The following is a 15820-nucleotide window of genomic DNA, read 5'->3' on the forward strand; positions in this document are numbered from 1 at the left end:
ACTCAAAATATTCATTAACATTGAATAATGTGGCTACACTTAGTTTGTATAGTGAAAGAAATAAATCTAATTTCTAAAGAGCATAAAGGAAATAAAATAATTAGGAATTGTCTAAAAGATATGCTAAATAAGAGTTTCCTAAATAATAGAATAAGGAATAATCAATCTTTACTAAATAAGAATTGACTAAGCAATCAATCAAAACTTCCTAAACAATGAAGTGTACTGCTGGCTCCTTATTCTCTAATGAAGAACAAACTAACTTGGCAAAAGAGGAAGCCAAAATGTGTCTCCCATGCTTCCTATTTGAAGAAGCAAGCCCTGTATTCATCTGAAGCTAAAGTGTTGTTTCCCTTGTTTCCTCTTCAAGTACTAGGCTCTCCTCCTTGTGCACACATATTCGGCCCATGCTTGGTTTCTTCAAGACCATCATATTGAATTAAATTAACAAGGCTAGGAGCATTAATTAAATCTAATTCTCCATGGGTTAATGATAGGCATCATTTTACATATATTTACATGCCCAATTATTTACATTCTTGTGCATAATTTTCTCGTTTTATGCTAGAATCACCTGTCTTTTAGTTCCTTTCACGTTTTAGGTCATTATCGAAGGACATTGTCAGCAATCGAGGGAAATACGCGCAATTTTAGACCAGAATTCATCAAATTGAGCAAGGACTAGCATTCTAAGGGTTGAGCACGGCCTAGACTCCGGCCGTTCTTAATTGTCAAGAAGCTACCCCCAGAAGTGCCATTTTGGCACGGTTTTCGTAGCCACCACGGCCTCCACCATGGCCCGTGGTGGCTCTACACCGGCTTGGGCATGGCCTAGAAGAGGTCAACAAAACAGAATGCGCAGGTTCAGCACGGCCTGGACTCCACGGCCATGCTGAAGGGACTATATAGGCAAAATCGATTTGGTGAATGAGAGTTCGATTTTCTGACTTGATTTCCAATATACACACTCAATTCATTATTTCTAAACCTTAATTTTCGACTTTGGGAGATCAATTTCATCAATTGAAGGAAGGATTACACTTGTTTCAACATCCATTTGAAGATCAAGACAAGATTTGGGAGCATTCAAGAGGCAAATTAGGGTTTGATACTTTGAATTGGAAAATTAGGGTTTCTCATCCTACTTGAAGGAGAAGAGTGTACATGCCTCTGATTTACTTTTTTGATTTCAATTCTTATTTTGTGATGCTTATTAGTATAAGTAGCTAAATTGTTGAACCTAATTGGGGTTCCTATGTTTGTGGATTGAACTTAATGTTATGAGATTTTGATTGTCAATTCTTGATTCTTCTTGCTTGTATTATCAATGAGAAGTCACTTTATTCATAAGACGTTGTGAATGGTGGAATTTAGATTGCTTTATGTAATTGAGAGATTCATTTAGTAATCGAAAAACTGAATAGCAAGAACTGGTTAATAATCACTTAGAAATAAGAGTGATTGACTAGCTCGATTAAGACTTAACAAACCTTAATAGAGGCGGGTTAGACCTTAATGCTAATCGAATAATCGATCGTTAGGAAGAGATTCCAAATTTAGGTTATTAGGTTATGAATTCGGTTATCTCGAGAGGGAGACCGAATTTAGTTAAGACTTTGTCCACGGGTAATTGCAATTGATAATCAATTTAATCTTTATCTTTACAAAAATCCAATTAACTTAGGTCCCTTAGGGTTTGCTTTTCCTTCGAGAATTTTCCTAAATCCTTTTAGATAATTTGACATTTAATTACTTGTTTGTCCATAATTATAGAACAACACTTTCTTGATTTCTTTAGGTTAAATAACATAAGATGCTACAGTAGGTCTAGGTTCACCCTTTCCCTAGAATATGACCTTGATACTCACCGATTGTGCTAGTTCATTGATAGGTTCACTGCCTTTAGATTGTAGCTACGTAAATAGCAATACCAAGTTTTTGGCGCCGTTGCCGAGGAATTTATTTTTTGTGTGAACTAGAACGAACTTGTGTTTTTATTAATTTAGCCATATTTACTTTTCTGTCTTTATTTTGCTTTATTCTATTCTTTCATTATTTAAGCATTGTTGTTCTTTGGTTGCTATATTCCACTTATATGTAGTTTATGACTAGGAGCTCAAACTCTAATCTTATAGAGCCTCTGTTCGATCTAGAACGATACCTCAGACTCTTAAGGAAGCGTTTGTAATTACAAGAGGAGGAGATTGAGGTTGAGGTACGTGTTGATAAACCAGAAGAGATGGAGAATCACAATGGAAATGCCGCAGCGGATGCAAACAGAACAATGTACGAGTTTGCTAGACCATCATTGGATGGGACACAAATGAGTATACTCAGACTGGCGGTGGCAACTAACAATTTTGAGAAAAAGCTAAATGTGATCCAGATGGTAAAGCAGAGTGTACAGTTTGGGGGGCTGCCAAGCGAGGATCCCAATGCCCATATAGCCAACTTTTTGGAGATATGCGACACTTTCAAGATAAATGGAACTACTGATGATGCCATCCAGCTGAGATTATTTCCATTTTCTTTAAGGGATAGAGCAAAGAGATGGCTGCAGTCCTTTCCACGGCACACTATTACAACCTAGAAATCATTAGCTGAAAAATTTCTTTATAAGTATTTTCCTCCAGCTAAAACTGCTAAATTGAGAAATGACATTTCTTCTTTTGTGTAGATGGACGACAAGAGCATGTACAAGGCCTGGGAGAGGTATAAAGACTTGTTGAGATGCTGTCCACACCACGGTCTACCAGTATGAATGCAGGTTCAAACCTTTTACAGCGGTTTGAACCTTCCTACGAGGCAAATAGTGGACGCTGCGGCAGGTGGAGCTTTAAACAGTAAGACGCCGGAGCAAGCGTAGAACTTGATAGAGGAGATGGCAATGAACAACTATCAGTGGCAATCCTATAGGGGTCGACCGGTCAAACAAGGAACGGTCAACTAGTTAGACTCCACAGCAGCCTTAGCAGCTCAAGTGGAGCTTTTGACTAAGAAGTTAGACTAGCTTCAAATGCCGGTTCATGCAGCCCAAATAAGCTGTGAATTTTGCGGTGGCCCGCACTGCAGTGCAAACTTAATGTGTGAGGTATGTTTGCTCCTAGTAATAATCCTTCCTCTATTGTTTCTGCTGACATGGAACAGGTAGACCACATGGGTAATGCCCCCAGACAGCAGAACAACCCATACAGCAACACATACAACCCCAGTTGGCGTAATCACACAAATTTCGAGTGGAGAAATAACAACGCCCAGGCTCCACCAGGCCTTTAGAGACTGCATCAGCAGCCACCACAACCGCAGCAGCAGGCTCTACCATCACAGCCCCCTCCACCAGCCGAAAAGAAATCTAACTTAGAGGAGCTAATGATGAAGTTTGTCACATCGACAGAGACGAGATTCCAGCAGACAGACAGTGCCCTTAGAAATCAGCAGGCATCCATCTAGAATTTAGAGAGTCAAATTGGGCAGATTTCTAAGATGCTATCTGAGAGGCCACAAGGATCCCTCCTTAGCACAACAGAGTCAAACCCTAGGGAGCACTGCAAGTTGTCACCTTGCGGTCAGGTAAGCAATTGTCTAGCTCTCTACCTTTAGCTGATGATGAGGATGTTTGTATGCAGGATAAGCAAGCTAGGCAGGAGCCCGAGCCTGAGACAATGGAAGGAGAAAAGGTGGAAGACATGCAGAAGAGCTCTGTGAGAGAGTACCAGCCACCAGTCCCCTACCCTGCTCGACTTAAGCAGGAGAAGGTTGATAAGCAGTTTGGTAAGTTTCTTGACTTGTTTAAACAACTACGGATTAACCTGCCTATTGTTGAAGTTATTTCACAGATGCCGAAGTATGCAAAGTCCCTAAAGGAAGTTTTGAGCAACAAAAGGAAGTTTGAGGATTTGGGACTCGTGACTCTAAACGAGGAGTGTTCGACAATTCTTCAGAACAAGCTGCCACTCAAAAGAAGAGACCCATGGAGTTTTACTGTTCCTTGTGTCATTGGCGATTTGCCTATTAGTGGTGCATTAATTGATTTAGGAGCTAGTATAAATTTAATTCCCACTAGTCTGTTTGATAAATTAGGTTTGAATGAACCTAAGCCCACTAGGATGAGCATTCAATTAGCTGATAGAACTGTAAAGATTCCTAAGGGTATAGTTGAAGATGTGCTTGTTAAAGTAGACAAGTTTTATTTTCCTGTAGATTTTATAGTTATGGATATGGAAGGTGAGAGTACTGTACCTTTAATCCTAGGTAGACCCTTTCTTGTAACATCTAGGGCTGTAATAGATGTTTATGATGGAAAGCTTAAACTTAGGGTAGACGATGAGACCATCACCTTCGACCTAGCGACTACTGTGAGACACTCTTTAGAGCATGATGATGCTGTATTTTCTATTGATATTGTGGATAATTTGGTTGAGTCTCACTTACAGGAAATGTTGCTTGATGATCCTTTGCAGGTAGCCTTGCAAAGAGAGGAGGAGGAGTTGTCCAACGAGCAAGTGTTGGAGTAGCTCGCTAGTTTATTGGCTACTGAGCCTAGCTGTTTTACTGATCCTTTTCTTTCTCTTGACAGGTCAGAGGTGCAGAAAGTGAAATCTTCTTTTGAGGACCCCTCGGCCTTAGAATTGAAGGAGCTGCCCAAGCATTTAAGCTATGGATTCTTGGATGAGGAAGAAAAGTTACCGGTGATTATTGCAGCAGATTTAACACCTGAGGAGCAAGCAAAAACTCTAGATGCACTCAAGAGGTATAAGAAGGCCTTCGCCTACAAAATCGCTGATATTCCTAGGATCAACCCAAGTTTTTGTTCTCACAAGATTCATATAGAGGATAGCTATAAAATAGTAATTCAGCCATAGAGGCTGCTTAATTCGAACATGAAGGAAGTAGTGAAAAAAGAGGTAATTAAGCTCCTAGATGCAGGATTATTTTACCCTATTTCTGACAGTTCTTGGGTGAGCCCTATGCAGGTTGTGCCGAAGAAAGGAGGCATGACGGTAATTCAAAATGAGTAGGATGAGCTGATACCTACACGGACGGTAATAGGATTCCGAGTATGCATCGATTACAGGAGGCTTAATGATGCAACTCGGAAGGATCACTGCCATCTTCCTTTCATTGATCAGATGTTAGAAAGATTGGCAGGACATATGTTTTACTATTTTCTTGATGGTATTTCAGGATATTTTCGGATCCCAATTGCACCTGAAGACCAAGAGAAGGCAACTTTCACCTGCCCCTACGGGACATTTGCTTATAGACGAATGCCTTTCGGCTTATGCAATGCGCCGGCTACGTTTCAGCGGTGTATGATGGCCATTTTTGATGATATGATTGAGCAGTTGATGGAGGTATTTATGGATGACTTCTCTGTTTTTGGTAACTCATTCTCTCACTGTTTGGAAAATCTAGAACGCATGTTAGCTAGGTGCATTGAGGCTAACTTGGTGCTAAATTGGGAAAAGTGTCATTTTATGGTGAGAGAGGGAATCGTTCTAGGGTATAAGATTTCACATGCAATGATGGAAGTCGATAGAGCTAAAATAGAAACAATTTCTAAGCTACCACCCCCTAGTTCTAAGGGAGATGCAAGAGTAATTAATAACTAAAATAACCAAGACAAGAAAGCAAACCCAAAGGGAACCTAAACTAGTTGGCAATCAAACAAAAGATAAAGGATTGATGAGTCTAATTATGCTACCCATGGATGAATTCTTAACCGAATTTGGTTTCTCTCTCGAGATAACCGAATTTCTAAACCTAATAACCTAAAGTTGGAATCTCTTCCTAACGATTGATTCTTAAATTAGCATTAAGCTTTAATCCGCCTCTATTAAGCTTTGTTAATTCTTAATCCGGCTAGTTAATTATCCTTATCTCTAAGCGATTATTAACTAGTTCTTGCTATTCAAAATTCCAATTACCAAATGGACTTCTCAATCACACAAAGCAATCTAAACACATAATTCACAATGTCTCATGAATAATATATTATCTTATTAATACTGAAAACAAGAAGAATACAAAACTAACCCAAACAATCCAACAATATAATATCAAGCCAAAATAGTAAAGAAATCCTAATGGATTTAATCAATCTAGCTAATCATGTTCATTATTAAAATACATAAGAATTCAATTACAATAATGAGTAAAGGTAGAAAAAATCCGATTACACCCTTGGATGAGAGTAAACAGCCCTAATTCCTCTTGCTCGAATTGAATTGATTCTTGTTCCTCTTGCTCGATTTAAAAACCAATCAATGAACCTCGCCCAATCTTCAATCTTTAAAGGGAATCCGATTGAAACCTTGATCCAAGTCTCCTTTTCCCTTGGTTTCAGCTTAGAAAACCCTTAGGGAGAGAAAAATTAGGGTTTGGGACGTTCTCCCCCGCTCTCTCTTTTTTCTTTCCTCTCTTCTTTCTTTTAACTAATTCCCCTTGTCGCCGCCAAGACGGCCGTGTTGGTGGCTGTGTTCCCAACACGGGCTGGTGTTGATGCCCGTGTTACTCTCTGTGGCCGTGCTCCCTAAAACTTAAGTTTCTTTGATGTTTGATGCACCAACACGGATGTGTTGGTGCACGTGTTGGGAACACGGCCAGTGTTGAAACCAACATGGCCCTGTTCAGATTAGGGATGCGCAAACTCGACTTGTTTCGGCAACTTTGACGTCCAGTTCTTCCCTTTATCACTCTTTGACTTCTTTTGGACCTAAAGTACACAAACAAATGCATAAGGTGAGTGTTGGGACCAATTCACATCCAAATGTGCATAAATTCTGCCTTAAAATCCCTACTTAGATGTGTGTATTCTATGCACATCAAATAACCCCACACTTAGCTCATTGCTTGTCCTCAAGCAATCAAAAGTAAAATAAGGAAAATAAACCACTAAGGAACAATACTTAAACTGACAGACAAGCTAGAGAGCTCCTGCACATATCCTTAACAAGCATAAGTCAAACAAAAAGAAACGAAGCAATCAATTAAAGTATCACAACCAAGATGCCAATAATTCGCAAAATACTGTCGCAACAAAATTATTCAGAACCAACTCCTCACCAGATTCACTCTAAGTCACTCAAAGTGTTTATAGGATAGTATTAAATCGCTCAATGCATCAAATACTGCCTTACTTACTATATGCTTGCTCTTAAATCCTACTCCTACCACTTATGGAGAGTCAACGACCATGTCAAGAGGTCTTTATAAGGGTTGTAATAGGGATTAGGTAAGGGTAGGTAAATTTGGTCAGAGTTGAACCTATGGTGTTCTGCAATGAAATACATGATATGCACACAAGTCACAATGATCACAAGGGGTACACAATGGACAGTAGTCTAAGGTGGGAAATAGGAATCAAGTCAAAATGTTTAGCTCACTTACTTTCTTCATCACCTTTCCCTCTTATTCTTCTATTTCTTTTTTCTCTTTTTTTCATAAGGGAAGAACATTCACATAATAGAGTGAATTTCTTTTTGGATTGAAGTAAGCTGCTACAAGATTCCAAAGCTATTCCTAAGACAAAAATTCCCAATAAAAACAACTCATGTGCAAAATCATAACCCAAAGCATAATAAAACTAAGTGGTAATGGAATAAGATTAAAGAAATGGTGAAAGAAGAGGTTATCTACAGAATCAATAAATGAATGAAGGCTATTTGGCTAGAATGAAAAACCTAAGTGCCTCTACCATACCAAAGTGTTAAACTCTCCTTGTGGCCCTCATAAGCATTACCGAGCAAGCTCTAAAAGTAAAGACAGTAATTGGCACTCTCAACAAGAAATAAATACAAGCATATAAAGTGTATGCTTATAATTTAGGCTCAATTTCTCACGTGTGCTTTTCAGTAGGTTCCAAACAAAAATCATGAAAATAGAATTAGTTAAACCAAAGCAACTTAGTACAAAACTCAAACTAACTATCTTACATTCTTCCGCAAGACTGAACACTATCGGTTTTACCCGATCACATGGACATAAACAGGATTTCCAAAAGCAAGTCAACAGTAAAAGCATCGAAACAAAGTGAAAAATTTTCAAAATTTTACAAAAAATTGCATAAAGAATAAACAAATAATTAAGATGGGATAAATATCACCCACCCCACACTTGAAGGACACACTGTCCTTAGTGTACAAAACATAAGAAATGCAAAAGGGAAAAGAACTAATACTGCCCTGACTATGGCTCTGGAGTGAAAGAGGTGCATCATTAGGGATGTCAGGGCGCTGGCTAGTTTGTGGTAGAGGAGTGGCTACAAATAATAAAATAAGGAATTAAAATCGAAACTGAAACAAAAATTAAATAAAATATGAAAACTAAAACTAATAAAATGTTTCAAAATGAAAGGGTAAAAAAAATGAAAAAAAAAAATTTAGGGTGCCTCCCAAAAGCACTTCTTTTTGATGTGATGAGTCTTCTTAGCTGGACTCATGGTGAAAAGCAAATGGTGGGGATTGACGACCATCCATCCTTCTTCCAAGCAAATGGCTTCAAGCATCTATGGTCGGGGCCCTTCGTGGTTATGCAGGTTTTCCCATATGGCACAGTCGATCTTCATCATCCCGAGAAGGGTGATTTCAAAGTCAATGGACATAGGCTCAAGGTGTATCATGGAAGCTCATTGGAGACTAAGTAGTGGGTTAACATGATGATGTACCTGCAATGATGGTTCATATTGAGTCCAGCCAAATGTTTCAAGAATAAAAAAAAAGGGCCCTTAGGATGCATTCCCATTCTAGTTTTATGCTCTTTTCCTCGGTCCATTCTTATATTATCATTTGTTGCATACTTATTGATCTTTAGAACAATTAATTTTTATGTTAAACATATTTGTATGAACTTAGTGTTGGAATAACCTATGTCGGATTCTTGGTAATCAGTGAAGTGTGACTTTCCTGTTTGATTTACTTACTTGATTTACAGCCTAAATGTGTACGTAAATGTGTCGAATGCAGGTAGGGAGTTCGGCGACTCGAGATGGCAAAGGAAAGCCCGGAATCAACACTTTCACCACGGTTTCTGTGGCCATCACGGGCTACATGCCGGAGTCAAGCCTGTGGTGAGAGAACACATAAAGGACAAAGAAAACTTAGCCAATTCAGCACGGCTTCCGAAGGCACCACGGGCAGTAACACCAGACCGTGTTGGTCAGCACGCCGTGCCCCCACCCGTGCTAAATGGTGCATCGTTAAAGCATAAGGGCTCAGCACGACCTTGCCCTCGCCCGTGCTAACCCCTGTGCCTATAAAAAGGGAAGCTTTCAAAAATTTTGCTACCCCCTTTCTAAGCTCCAAGGTGTTGTTTTCTTCCATTTCTCTCATCCTTCTTACCTTTCTCAGTAATTCCAAGTACATCTCTTCACTTTTTGCTTTTATTTGTTTTTTAATTTTGTTTTTCTTTTATGCATATACTTTATTTAGGATGTGCTAGTATGTTTTGGTAGTTTTACGTTGTTACACTACTTCAATATGACCTCACTTAGATTTAATTTACATTACTTGTTATGTTTGCTATGAAGTCAATTATGAAAATGATAAGTGTGGGGTTTGGCAGAAATAAAGTTTATCTATGGCAATCTATTATGAATAATTGTTAGGATAAAGTTGTGTTAGTTGGTGCACAATAAAGTAGGTTGGAATGTATCTGTTAATTAGTTTATGAAGGAGACTGAGGCTTTAGTCTTTTGTTAAGTCTAAAGTTCTCTATTAGTCGAATTATAGCCGTTATGCTGTTTAATTTTTGGTAGGATTTCTGATTAACTTGATTTCTTGTACAAATAACTAATGATTCATTGCATTAGGTAATATGACGGACTACAATCAATCCCGTAGAAAGCAACCGAAATGCATTGCTACTAGCAAGTGATCGCGTGGCAAAGGAACATCTTCCTCTATAGTACTAGAACCAGCACCAGTACCTCCACCTCCAACGCAACAGCAACTAGTCTGAGCTTGAAGAGCACTAGTTGCTAATCCACCTGCACCTGGTCGTCATCCATTATGGACATTCCCTAATGCAGATAATGAAAGTCGATTCCAAGTCATGAGATGGAAGCAAGTGATGGCGGGTCGTTGCATCGACTTCGTATCCCTGGAAAGAGTGGGATTGGTTCAGGATGTGCGCATTCTGTTCGAGACTCTGCCGTATACGCGATTCTTTGACATCATTGAGCCAACCTACCGTGAGCTTACAATTGAGTTCCTCAGCACCTTCTTCCTGCAGTAACAGATCACAAACTGGCATAAGCCTGATGCAGTCTATTTCAGACTTGGAGGAAGGGAGTTCTTAATGTTAGTCCTACAATTTGGCATGCATTTGGGATTATGGACTGAATAGGAGATCTCGGAGGAGGAGTATTAGGGATGCCTCTACATCAACTTAATATCCTATGACACCATGTGGGACTTATTGGTACTTAGGCCGGAAATGTACTACCCAAGCAGCTCTAAGGCGTCTAGCCTTCTGGATCATCTCCGTTATCTCCATACCCTATTAGCTTACACCATTATAGGCAGAGGAGATAGTTTTGGAGCGGTAACACAGTCTGATATCTTCATCCTTACTTTTGTTTCTAGAACTTGTTCTGTAATGCTTATTGCGGTTACATGAATTTTTGAATACCATTAGATGATTTGGGCAACTTAGGATTTCACCACATCTGGTCAAAAGCCTACCCTCTGTTTCCATTAGTCAGCCAGTTTGAGCCATAACCTTTTCTTCATAATTTACACCTAATCACAACGTATACACCATTCTTTACATCTGTCTTTCCTTTCACCTTGTATACTGAGTAATTATGTGTTATTTTTTGGAATCATAGTGCTTAACATTGTTTTTAATTCACTTAATCTTTTCAGTCATTCTTTGATGCTCCTTTCAATCAAAAATTGGATATTCATTCTTATTGTTTATGTCAATAACCACAGTACCCCTACATAAGCTGCTGTAATATATATACATAGCATATATCAAAAAAAAAAAGAAGAAAAAAAGAAAAAAGAATTATTATTACTTACTTTTTAGCTTTTAGCTCTTTTGAATCTAACTCTTGTGAGCATCCTTTACTTGAAATAAGGCTTAATGAATACTTTTATTGTTTTTAGCACTCAGTTCTTGAAGCATTCAGTTCAATTAAATGCATAATTTTTCAGTATACTTTACACTTCTATCCAAATATTCGTACCTTTACCTCAGCCTCATTACAACCCTTGAAAAGACCCTTTGATTTTGGTATTCAATTATTCGCGATAGCGAATATGAGATTTATGAGCAAGCTTATGGTAAACAGGTTTTGTGTAGCTACATTGAGGGAATTCTCTTATTTACCTATAAACACTGTGAGTGATTTGAGAGCTTCCTGTGAGGCAATGGTTCTTAGTCTTTAATGCTGATTTGTTATGTAAGTTGTGTTTCGGGATGATATCATTATAGTTCTTTCTTAAAGGTATATAACTTGTTAGTTACTTAAGTTTCATTCTTTATATATTGAATAGGGTTGAGTTGTGAACTTTAGCATGGATTCTGAGGGGTGATTGTTGAGTTATTGATTGCTTAAGGACAAGCAAAAGCTTAAGTTTGAAGATCAAGACAAGATTTGGGAGCATTCAAGAGGCAAATTAGGGTTTGATATTTTGAATTGGAAAATTAGAGTTTCTCATCCTACTTGAAAGAGAAGGGTGTACATGCCTTTAATTTACTTTTATGATTTCAATTCTTATTTTGTGATGCTTATTAGTATGAGTAGCTAAATTGTTGAACCCAATTAGAGTTCCTATGTTTGTGGATTGAACTTAATGTTATGAGATTTTGATTGTCAATTCTTGATTCTTCTTGCTTTTATTATCAATGAGAAGTCACTTTATTCATGAGACATTGTGAATGGTAGAATTTAGATTGCTTATGTAATTGAGAGATTCATTTAGTAATCGAAAAATTGAATAGCAAGAACTAGTTAATAATCACTTAGAGATAAGGGTGATTGACTAGCTAGATTAAGAATTAACAAAGCTTAATAGAGGCGGGTTAAACCGTAATGCTAATCGAATAATCGATCGTTAGGAAGAGATTCCAACTTTAGGTTATTAGGTTTAGGAATTCGGTTATCTCGAGAGGGAGATCGAATTCAGTTAAGACTTCGTCCATGGGTAATTGCAATTGATAATCAATTTAATCTCTATCTTTACAAAAATCTAATTAACTTAGGTCCTCTAGGGTTTGCCTTTCCTTCGAGAATTTTCCTAAATCCTTTCAGATAATTTGACATTTAATTACTTGTTTGTCCATAATTATAGAACAACACTTTCTTGATTTCTTTAGGTTAAATAACATAAGATGCTACAGTAGGTCTAGGTTCATCCTTTCCCTAGAATACGACCTTGATACTCACCAATTGTGCTAGTCTGCATAGATAGGTTCACTGCCTTTAGATTGTAGCTACGTAAATAGCTTATTAGTTAAATCTTAGCCCAAATATCTTGAATGAGTCCATTAAGAGCCTCCTTTATGCATTTGGACTTAGATCTTGTAATTGGCCCACATTGAATGTGTAAAGGATCCCTTGAGCTTGGTGTAGGCTTTTGCCCTATGCTTGTGCTTGGATCATGAGTTGAGTCTTGAAGCTTGGAGCTTTATTATTAACATGGCATCTAGTTTGAAAAATATTATCACATTATACCTCATCTATTTTGGCATGTGCACTCAAGGCTCTTCGTGCCACCGACATCTCTCCCTTATGGGCATCTCAATATCACTTAAATCCTCAAGTAGTGGCATGTCATCCTCTTCCTTACTCTTAGTCTCCACTCCAGCATCACTCATTAAAATCAAAGCTCTTTTATTAGGACATTGAGAAGCAATATGTCCTATCCCTAAGCACCAAAAACATTTGATATCCCTTGTTCTTGAGTTAGGTGTTTCAATCTTAGTTGGAGCTTTACCATTGGACTCCCTTGAGTCTTTTGGCTTCTCTTATCTCGGCCTCTCCTTGACTTCTTTCTTCTTCTAATTTGGTTTCCATGTGGATGTAGAAGCTGAATTGAATATGTTAATTCTTGAGTTGCCTCTCCACTTTAGTGACCATCTGTACCATATCCTCAAGTTCCATATAATGGTGCAATTCAATCACATCAGCAATATGTCGGTTTAAGCCATGACAAAACTTAGCCATAGTAGCCTCTCTATCCTCTTCCATATTATCCCTTATCATGGCTATTTCAATCTTTTTGTGCTAGTCCTCCACACTCTTAGATCCTCGCACAATACTTTGTAATTTCTTATACAAATCTCTATAATATGGAGAATGAATAAATCTCTTTTCATGACCTTCTTCATCTCCTCCATATTGAAATCGGCCCTTCACCATTTCTTCACTTGAAAGCACATTTTAGTCCTACCAAACCACGGCATAATCAGTAAACTCAACCGCAGCTAGCTTCAGCTTCTTCTCTTCAGAATAATCATGGCAATCAAATAGTAGCTTAATGATGAGCATAGTTTTACACATATTTGCTTGCATATTATTGCGTATGTTCTTAGCAATTATTGTGCTTTTATTCCCAGATCACCCGTGTTTTGTATTCTTTTGCATTTTAGGAACATTTATAGGACCATCATCGGTGTTTAAGCAATTATAGATCAATACGTGCGGAAACGGACGAGAATTCATCAAGATCGGTCAAGAGCCCGCGTTGCACACATTGAGCACGGCCTGAGTCAAGGCCGTGCTGACCATCACGGCCTCGACTCTGGCCGTGACCAACCATCGAAACTTGGTCTTCAAAACAATGGTTTGAGCACGGTCTCCGTAGCCACCACGGCTTACAGCACGGCCCGTGGTGGCCAGCACGGGGAGCAACACGGTCATGGTGAAACCTTAGTTGGTGAGATCCACAGTCTCAGCACGGCATGGACTCCGGCCGTGCTGAGTTAAATATATAAGAAAAATTCATTTTTCTTAGAGAGAGGGGAGAAAGAGTGACATAGAGCCTTGGAGGTTGGTTCGGTTTCTGTACAGTATTGAGTGCAAGAGAGAGTTGCAGTGAGTAAGAATCCCGGAATCACAAGGTTCCGAGTGCAAAACAGTAGTGGAGCAATTCAAGATGCAGTTTGGGAGATTAATCAACGTGTAGATCCAGATTTGAAGCTGTTCATCCAATTCGAGAGAAAAGGGTGTACATGTTTTATTTTCATTATTCTTTCATTGTAATTGATTTCCTAGATTGTTTTAAACATGAACATGTTTAGCTAGACTGATTTAATCCATTGGGATTTCTTTACTATGTTGGCTTGATATTATATTGTTGGATTGTTCGAGTTGGTTTTATATTCTTCTTGTTTTCAGTATTAATAAAATAATGCATTATTCATGAGACGTTGTGAATTGTGATGTTTAGATTGCTTTATGAGATTGAGAAATCCGTTTGGCAATTGGAATTTTGAATAGCAAGAACTAGTTAATAATCGCTTAGAGATAAGGATAATTAACTAGCCGGATTAAGAATTAACAAAGCTTAATAGAGGCGGATTAAAGCTTAATGTTAATCTAAGAATCAATCGTTAGGAAGAGATTCCAACTTTAGGTTATTAGGTTTAGGAATTCGGTTATCTCGAGAGAGAAACCTAATTCGGTTAAGAATTCGTCCACGGGTAGCATAATTAGACTCACCGATCCTTTATCTTTTGTTTGATTGCGAACTAGTTTAGATTCCCTTTGGGTTTGTCTTCTTGTCTTGATTATTTCACTTATCAATTACTCCTGCATCTCCCTTAGGACTTAGCTCGTAGTTAATAGTTAGTTTAGAATTTATTCATCATCCATTTTAGGTTAATATAACAAAGAACAAAGGAGTAACTCTGGGCTTTCGCTTTCCCGAGGAATACGTCCTTGATACTCGCCATTAGTGCTAGACTGCATCGATAGGTACACTGCCTTAGATTGTAGCTAACACGAGTAGCACCCATCACTTAACCTTCTTCTCCTGTTCAAAATAAAACTCCGGGTTATTCTTGCCTTGAAACGAAGGGATTATTTTAATTTCGATATTCTCCAAGTTTCCATCTTGCCTTCTAGGTCCTCTTTCATCTTGTCCTCCATAAACTCTCTAAAATCTATCCCAATCCAAGTTGAAACCTTGCTCCTCTTCTTCGTAGTCATCTCATAGTAATCATCATGATCCGTATGCCTTGACCTCCTTTGCCTATTGTGTAGTGCCTAGGCTACCCTCTTTGAGAATTGGACTCCACTCGCTCAAGTATTTCATCCGTGTTGTCAAACCTTAGATTTAGGAATTCTAAGGTCGCTCGAATAAATTTTATATAGAGTTTGAGATCCACCACTCGTGGCTCATCATCCGAGATCCCTTTATCCTTACTTTGAGACATGATTCCAATATGCAAAACAAAGATCAAAACAAAATCTCACCCACTAGTGAACCTGTGCAGACCCATACTAGCGAAGAAGGTGAAGACCCATACTAGCGAACCTAGACTTATTGCTCATGTCCTTCATTTCTTTTATGTTCTTTATCTACCCTTGTGTTTAAATCAATTCTATTTGATCCTTATGCTTAGGCATGGAAGAAAAGAAAGACCTTGCGATTTCTTTCTTTATCGGATTTGAAATTGATGGGTGCTACTCGTGTTAGCTACAATCTAAGGCAGTGTACCTATCGATGCAGTCTAGCACTAATGGCGAGTATCAAGGTCGTATTCCTCGGGAAAGCGAAAGCCCAGAGTTACTCCTTTGTTCTTTGTTATATTAACCTAAAATGGATGATGAATAAATTCTAAACTAACTATTAACTACAAGCTAAGT

At 38.3% G+C, this 15820-nt stretch overlaps 1 non-coding gene across 1 annotated transcript; it reads right to left on the reverse strand.

Annotated features, from left to right (window-relative positions):
* Nucleotides 1–2644: 2644 nt before the first annotated feature.
* Nucleotides 2645–2751, reverse strand: LOC125369682. Its single transcript, XR_007215358.1, has one exon. It is a non-coding gene; the product is annotated as a small nucleolar RNA R71 (small nucleolar RNA).
* Nucleotides 2752–15820: the final 13069 nt, after the last annotated feature.

The sequence above is a fragment of the Ricinus communis genome, chromosome 3, assembly GCF_019578655.1.
Source record: "Ricinus communis isolate WT05 ecotype wild-type chromosome 3, ASM1957865v1, whole genome shotgun sequence".
Taxonomy (NCBI): Eukaryota; Viridiplantae; Streptophyta; class Magnoliopsida; order Malpighiales; family Euphorbiaceae; genus Ricinus; species Ricinus communis.